Genomic DNA, 7399 nt, shown 5'->3' with positions numbered 1-7399 from the left:
ATCAGCAAGCTTGAGGGTCAAAACTTGAAAACTATTGCCAAAGCAACAATGAGATATGATCCGGAGATGGAGCATCCAGCTCAGAATTGATAATCTGAGAACCTCTTAGCTTTTAATGTGTTGTTTCCCTCAATTTATGTTGTCATGCCAATTCATGCCCTTGATGTGTTTTGCTACCTATGCAAGGTCCACTTCAGTAAGGTGGCCAGCAGCACATCAGCAAGCTTGAGGGTCAAAACTTGAAAACCATTGCCAAAGCACCAATGAGATATGATCCAGGGATGGAGCATCCAGCTCAGAGTTGATGGTCTGAGAAACTCTTGGCTTTTAATGTGCCGTTTCCCTCAATTTACGTTGTCGTGCCATTGGTGTGTTTTGCCATCTACATGAGGTCCATCTTGGCAAGGCGGCCAGCGCATCAGTGAGCTTCCACAGCCCACCGACCCCTCAACCTCCACCTCCTGAAGCGCAGGCACCCAACACACGTCTCTCCACCGTGCCCTGAGCCCCCAGCTCGGTGGGACGAGGTCGGGCGCCTCTCCCAGGGTGGGCGCCTCGCCGAGCCACCGAGCCACGCTCCGGGAGGACGAAGCGCGCCTCGCAGGCACTGGACAAACCTCTCCCAGGCGTCCCCCGGGGGAAAAAAGAGGGTCTATTATTTTTTTGCCGAGGCAGTGAGCGGTGGCCCGAGCGCTGGAGGCTCCTCCCCAGGGGTGTAGCCCAGGAAGAGGTGCGGGGCGGGGGAGCCGGCGCGGCTCCCTGCGCGCCCGGGGAAGTCGCCGCTGCGCGTTTTTACGATGTGCGCGTCTTGTGTTACAGCCATGCCGCGCATCGGTGGCCAGAGCGAGGGGAGAGGGGAGGAAAAGCCTGTTTACACAGACTGCAAACCGCCTGGGGAATAATGCAGGAAAGGAAGTGAGCCGGCTCTCTGTCTGACTGCTCCGACTTCCTGCTCGCTCGCTCTCACACACACCGGCCGGGGAGAGGGGGACACAGAGAGGAGGGGGGGGAAAAAAAAAAAAAAAAAAAGTCAGGATCTCATTACAAGAGCAAACACAGCGTTTGCAGAAGATTGTCAGCATGGAGAACCAGGGGATTTTACCCGGCTCTCTCTAAACTACCAGGAGAGAGCGGAGAAGTCCCCCAGACTCTGGGTAGGTGCGAGGGATGCGGAGCCTCAGAGCAGCGGGGAGGGGAGGGGGCGCACCGGGCTGGGGGCACAAGGGGGGCTGCCCTGGGGCGGGGGAGCTGCTGGGGGGCTGGTGGGGCAGAAGGAGCTGCTGGGGGGCACAAGGGGAGCTGCTCTGGGGTTTGGGGGCAGAAGGGGAGCTGGGCTGGGGCTCAGGGGCACAAGGGAAGCTGGGTTGGGTTTGGGGGGTACAAGGGGAGCTGCTCCGGGGTTGAGGGGGAGAAGGGTGGCTGCTGTGGGGCTGGTGGGTCAGAAGGAGCTGCTGAGGGGCTGGGGGGGGCAGAAGGGGAGCTGCTGAGGGGCTGCGGGGCAGAAGGGGAGCTCCTCTGGGGTTGAGGGGCACAAGGGGAGTTGCTCTGGGGTTGGGGGCAGAAGGGGAGCTGCTGTGGGGCTGGGGGGCAGAAGGGGAGCTGCTGAGGGGCTGTGGGGCAGAAGGGGAGCTGCTGGGGGGCAGAAGGGGAGCTGCTGAGGGGCTGGGGGGGCAGAAGGGGAGCTCCTCTGGGGTTGAGGGGCAGAAGGGGAGCTCCTCGGGTTGAGGGGCACAAGGGGAGTTGCTCTGGGGTTGGGGGCAGAAGGGGAGCTGCTCTGGGGCTGGGGGCACAAGGGGAGCTGCTCTGGGGCTGGTGGGGCTGGTGATCCCCTGGCTGGGGGAGCAGAAGGGGAGCTGCTCTGGGGGGCTGGTGGGGCAGAAGGGGAGGGAAAGGGGAGCTGCCCTGTGGGGCCGCGGGCTGGTGCCCCCCGGCCTGTGGGGCAGGAGGGGAGGCAGGCGGCTGTCCTGAGGGGCAGGAGGGGGGAGCCCGGGGAGCCTCTCAGCCCCCGCGGTGCCGGGTCGCATCCCGGGACCCCGCGAAGCAGTGTCGGGGCCGGGAGGGGGAGGGAGGGCTCCAGCAGAATGGGCTTTAAAAAAAAAAAAGGGGGGGGGGTGGGGGGGAAGTGTCGGGAGAGTTTCTGGCTTGTCTGGAAACAGCAAGACTAATTGCCATGCGCTTCCGGTTTGAAACTGGCAGCAGACAACATCTTGAAAATGAGTCACTGCAGCTCACAAAGAAACTCTGTGGTTTTCTCCCTCTCAGGTTTATATATTTGCTCCTTTTTTTTTTTTCAGTTTCCTTTGTAGTCTTCTGCGTTCTCCCTGGCCTTCCCCACTTTTGTGAGCCACCCCCTGCCCCGAGACCCCTTGGCCGGTGTGGAGAGTTTCCCCAACGGACTGAAAAAAACCACTAAAAATGTTTGTTAGGGAATGAAAAAAAAAAAAAGAGAGAGAGAGAAAGGGAGAGAAAGTGGAGAGTTGTTTTTGGATCTGGCTTTGCTGAAGGTTAGAGGGACTCTGATGCTGCAGGGGGAAAAAGTTCCCTGAATTTTCCACTGGCTGCAGGAAGAGAGCCCATTTAGTCATGGCTAAGTAATGTCTGCACACACACCAACTAATCTCATTAGGAGTTTCCGTTCCCTAACACAGGAGGGTTTTGTGAAGCCCTGTCAGCCTTTCGAACGCTGCAGTTGAAAGAGAGACAACTTACATCTTTATTTACTTAGGGGTGTAGTGCTACGGCAAGGTTATACAATGGCAGCATCCTTTTAGTCGTGAGGAGGGCTCCAACTTCAGAAGTCAATGGCTTCGTTTAATTTCAAGCCGAAAGTTATGGTTTAGCTCGTATTTTGCTTGCAGAGACTGGTTATTTCGGATTATGTGTCATTTATGCACAAATAGTTTTGTTGGGTGAAGTCACAGAAGGCAGGGTTACAATAAGCATGTTCAGTGCATCTGTGACAGTTTTGTGTAACTGCAAGACTAAAAGACTTTTGTGCCAAGGTGCTGAGGTGATGACCATGTTCGAAAAGTATATTCACTCACATAACCTTCCTGCACTGGTGCTTTACATATCTAATTTTCAAGTGATTTTGTACACCTCACGGTCAACTTAGTGCTTTGTGTAATTATTTTGTGATGGTTTATTTTCATAGCAGTCATGAGAAAAGTCTGTGTTCAGAATTAGAAAGACTTTTGCTGTGCCTTGCTGATCTTTAAATTGGAACTTTTGCAAAAAAAGTGTGGAGCAAAAAAGGAAATGGCGTCTTGCTTGCACGTACATCTTAACTTAAGGGAATGTCAAAAGATTTGAAAAAAATAGTGTAATATGAAATAACACTTAGCTGCTTACTTGAATTATCATGTGATAGCATTAAACTAGCAGATATTGTGCAGAAAAAGCAGTGCTTGGATGGTGAACTAATTGCAGTGCACCACGTGTTTACCTTTGACGATCTTCAGTGTTTCCTGTGCTTCCGATGTCCAGGCTGCACAGAAAAGTTCTTCATGAACATCACTTTACAGGGGGCTTTTATTAGTACATTAGTGACACAATCTCCAGATGCAGGTGCCTCTTGATTTACTAGTTGGGCAGAGAAGAATTTTTAGAATAGCATGCAAAGCAGAAATACCTAATCTCTGTTTCAGTCAAATGCAGTTGTTGGGTAGAGAGAGCTATATTCTGGGTTAGAATTCTGAATTGTGGAGAGAGGGGTGCATTACTGGGCATAGCGTTCAAGAATCTGTTGAATATATTATGGAACAGTTAGTATGGTGTACAATACTAAAACACTGAAGAACGTTCCCTAGCTCTTATTATCTCTCTTTGAAATGTGGGAATTAAATTGTCCCTTTATTGCATTAAATTCACTCTGGAATTTCACTGTGCCATCTATTGAATCAGTGTAGATGAAGCACATACATACATGCATACAGATATCTATATATAGTCTATCTAGGCTATATAAATTTCATATATTATATTCATTCAGCATATGTAAAAACATCTTGATGTCCTCATAGAAAAACAGATGTAGTAGTAGTGCACCAGTTGTGTGTTCTGTATATTTGAAAGAGTGAAGGAGTAATTCATAGATGTGTTAAATAGAATTCTGTTCTGATTGGAATAGGAGAAAAAAAAATAGTGCATAGTGGTTTCTGCTTAAATAATAAAAATACCTTAAAGGTGCTTTCAATGTAGGTATGATTTTGTTCTTTATCTATGTTAATTTACAAAATATAAAAGTGTGTGAGAAGAATATATACTATCTGCTAAGAGATGAGGTATTATCTTAATACTTGTATCTTGATTTTCCAAGTCACCTCAGTGAGTTGTTCCTGAAAAAACCAAACATCTATAGAGTTATATCCTTTCCAATATCACAAACTCCACCTAGATGCAACAACTGAAGTAAGCAACACAGTCTTAGGGAGAGAAACTCAGCTATACCCTTCCCTGTAACTGTGTTTATGAACCACTATGCATGTGGATGCTTTTATATGTAGGAACAAAAAGTATTTTCTTTTATTCATTAGCAGTTCTCACTGCTTACTGATTCACAGTGGTTCTTGGCTCCCGTTACTTAACGTTATTTCATTAAACTTAAATAATGAAAACAAATCAAGTATCTCACTCCAAAGACGGAAGCGTTCCCCTTTGTTGTGCATGAAGTCCAATTATGTAAACTTTACCTTCTCATTGTAATGCCATTCTTGGGATGGAGGCATGCTTATGATAGAGGTATTCTTATGGGAATGTTATTACTGATCTAGCGACTTAATATAACTGAAGCTGAGATCTAACTTGATTTAAAACTCTGTTCTGGAGGATGTAGCACAGAATGCAAATCACTTTGAAGGTTCACCAGGGTGCATGGAGCTTGTTGCTTGTTCTGAGGGTCATATATTTACATGTAGGGAGATAGAAGTATGTAACATGGACATGTAGGTCCATCAGCTGTATAGAAAATACAGATCTTAACCTTGGGAATGCAATCACATAACAGCATGTTGCTTCAGAAGAAAGAAATATATGTCAAAGAGACATTGGGCTACTAAAGATAAGGGAGAGTGGAATAAAACTGTGAGAACAAATACGCAGTTATTTGGTTGCGTGTATTAATTAAAAATAGCTTCAGCTAGTATATCTTGGTGATATATAAAATCTGTGTGTTCGCATAGTTGCTGTTACCTCTGTGAGTGGTTCGATGTCATAGTACTAAATCAACTAAGATAGCAAGGAACTGATAAATTAGCTAGTACCTTCCTGAAAGACATGGCAGGTTGGACTCATTTGTGCAGTTCAGGCTAATTATTGGTCCCTGTTTTTTTTTTTCTGGTGGTGGTGGCTCTAGCATGCAGCACGCCTGGATGTTGCTGCTTGGATCCATCTTAAAGCCGCGACACTGATTACAGGACACTGTTAGTCTGGGCCCATTTCAAAAAGTACAGTTGGTTTCAAGCTGCTGCGAATCTTTCGTAACCACACCCAGTGGTTCATGCACCAAGCTGTAGCTTAGGGGCCTTTGAAAAATCCTTTCGCATTGTGTATCCTTGGGTTGATTCACCCTGACTTTCTCCTCGGTGTTTCCCACAATACGGAATCTCAGAGTCCTGAATCATTAGGCAGATGTTTACCTCGTCTGTGGCTTGTTAAATGAATCAGCTAATATTCTGGAGGCTGTTGAGAGCTCTTGAAAGACTGAATATGTCTGTTCTCATCTTGAAGTATTTTGTTGAGTAATGAATGATTACAGAATTAGTCATGACTTCGAGGAGAATGTCAAGGTGTAGGTGCAGAACGGTCAGCTCGCCTCACTGCCAAATACGGGGATGCGTGTATGGAGACAAAGCAGATGAAGCACAAAGTACCTCTTATCTGTGAACTTCACAGAAAGAAAATGCATCTTTGTGCTTAAAACTTTCCTTAACTCATTGTGGTTTCACATGCCTGTATTTATGTTAGAATTCAGATGCTTAAGACTTTGCTGCTACGACTGGATTTTAATTGGAAATGCTCTTTGAAGGAGGCTTGCTGCTTTTCTAAAAGCAAAACCTAAAAAAAATACCCGCTGTTAGCATTCATATGAACCTATCACTAAGGCACTACTTTCCAGCTAATTCAATGCCAACTAATAACTGTATAATCATTCAGCATTATTAATTTCATATGATTACTGTGGTGGTTTCACAGTACCAAGAAGTACCCTGGAGTTGTTGATCTGCTTAATCGTTGTAACTCATGGTCAGTATCTCACAGTGTACTGAATAACTAAATACTTAAGTAGTTGTTTTAAAGTTACATTACAGTTGAGAACATCAGAGGCCAAATATTGCCATGCCTAGAGCAGACACAATTGAGCTGAAAATAACACATTTTTAGTTCTGTGAAGTTACAGTAACCAAGACCATGCTTGATTTTGAGCTGCTTGCTCATGTAGCATTGCTATGATTATCCAGAGCAGTGAGTTTCGACCTTTTTGTATCTCTGGATGTGTAATTATTTTTGACCAGTTGTGCAGGTGTCTGTGTTGCGGTTGAGCCTGTGGTAGTGGTACAGCGATACTTTTGTCCATGGACCCCTACGTGCATGAGCCACGTGTTGAAAACTGCTCACCTATATGATGACACCTGTGAACTTTAAAAACAAATATCAATCAAATACGTAAAGAAAGGTTTCTAGAGCACTATGTGCTCTGTATCTGCAGTTAGATACAGCTCAGGGTCTTCAGGAGAAGAATTTCTGTAGGAAGCCACAAGCTTACTTTGTTTTGATCTTTTAAAGCTCTTGGATATGTGTTTATTTTTGAGTGCGTCAGCAGTTAATGCACTGACACTAATTACATGTTACAAACATTTAAATGCTAGCTTAAGCCTTGGATGTAACTAAGGCATTGGTGTAGCTCTTGCTTGCTCTGTGTAAGTATCCTTGTCTTTCATAGCTTTGCTTTAAATTCTGCAGTGTCAGATTGTACTGGGTATATGAAGGATACTGCCTGTTCCATGGCTGCCTCCAAATCCATTTCAGGCAGATAGTTCAATCGTGTCTGTGTCTCTGCTTGCCAATTTACTACTCAATATTTGAAGATACAGCTTGGATAATCTTTGCTATTACCAATTGCCACATGTTAATGTATTTTGGCTGCCATGCAAACAACCTTGTCTTAGTTTCTTCAGCTTTAAAGTATACAGTTCTTTTTATCTTGTGGATCCTAACTTGAAGATCATTTGAGGTACTAGGAGAGGAAAAGTTAAATCTTACACATTGTTCTTTTAGTTTTAGCTGTCAGTAATTATGTAATGAAACATTTGGTTGTAATTTTTACGATTCTTGCCAGTCATGCAAAATTCATAAAAGCTTTTCTAAGCACTAACCAAGTATTAAGGTTAGTACAATTTTA

The 7399-nt window shown here is 45.5% G+C and overlaps 1 protein-coding gene across 2 annotated transcripts in view; it reads left to right on the top strand.

Moving 5' to 3' along the window:
* The first annotated feature begins 749 nt into the window (after nt 1–749).
* The window catches only part of ELK3 (ETS transcription factor ELK3), a 37602-nt gene continuing 30952 nt past the window's right edge, over nt 750–7399 (top strand). Inside the window, exon 1 of one of the 2 annotated variants that reach the window (XM_069853529.1) lies at nt 750–1154. The gene's annotated coding sequence lies outside the window, so the exon portion shown is untranslated. The remainder of the gene's footprint in view (nt 1155–7399) is intronic. The other variant, XM_069853548.1, reaches the window with a different exon arrangement.

Source organism: Phaenicophaeus curvirostris, chromosome 1, assembly GCF_032191515.1.
Source record: "Phaenicophaeus curvirostris isolate KB17595 chromosome 1, BPBGC_Pcur_1.0, whole genome shotgun sequence".
NCBI lineage: Eukaryota > Metazoa > Chordata > Aves > Cuculiformes > Cuculidae > Phaenicophaeus > Phaenicophaeus curvirostris.
This window is presented reverse-complemented; position numbering and strand designations above follow the sequence as displayed.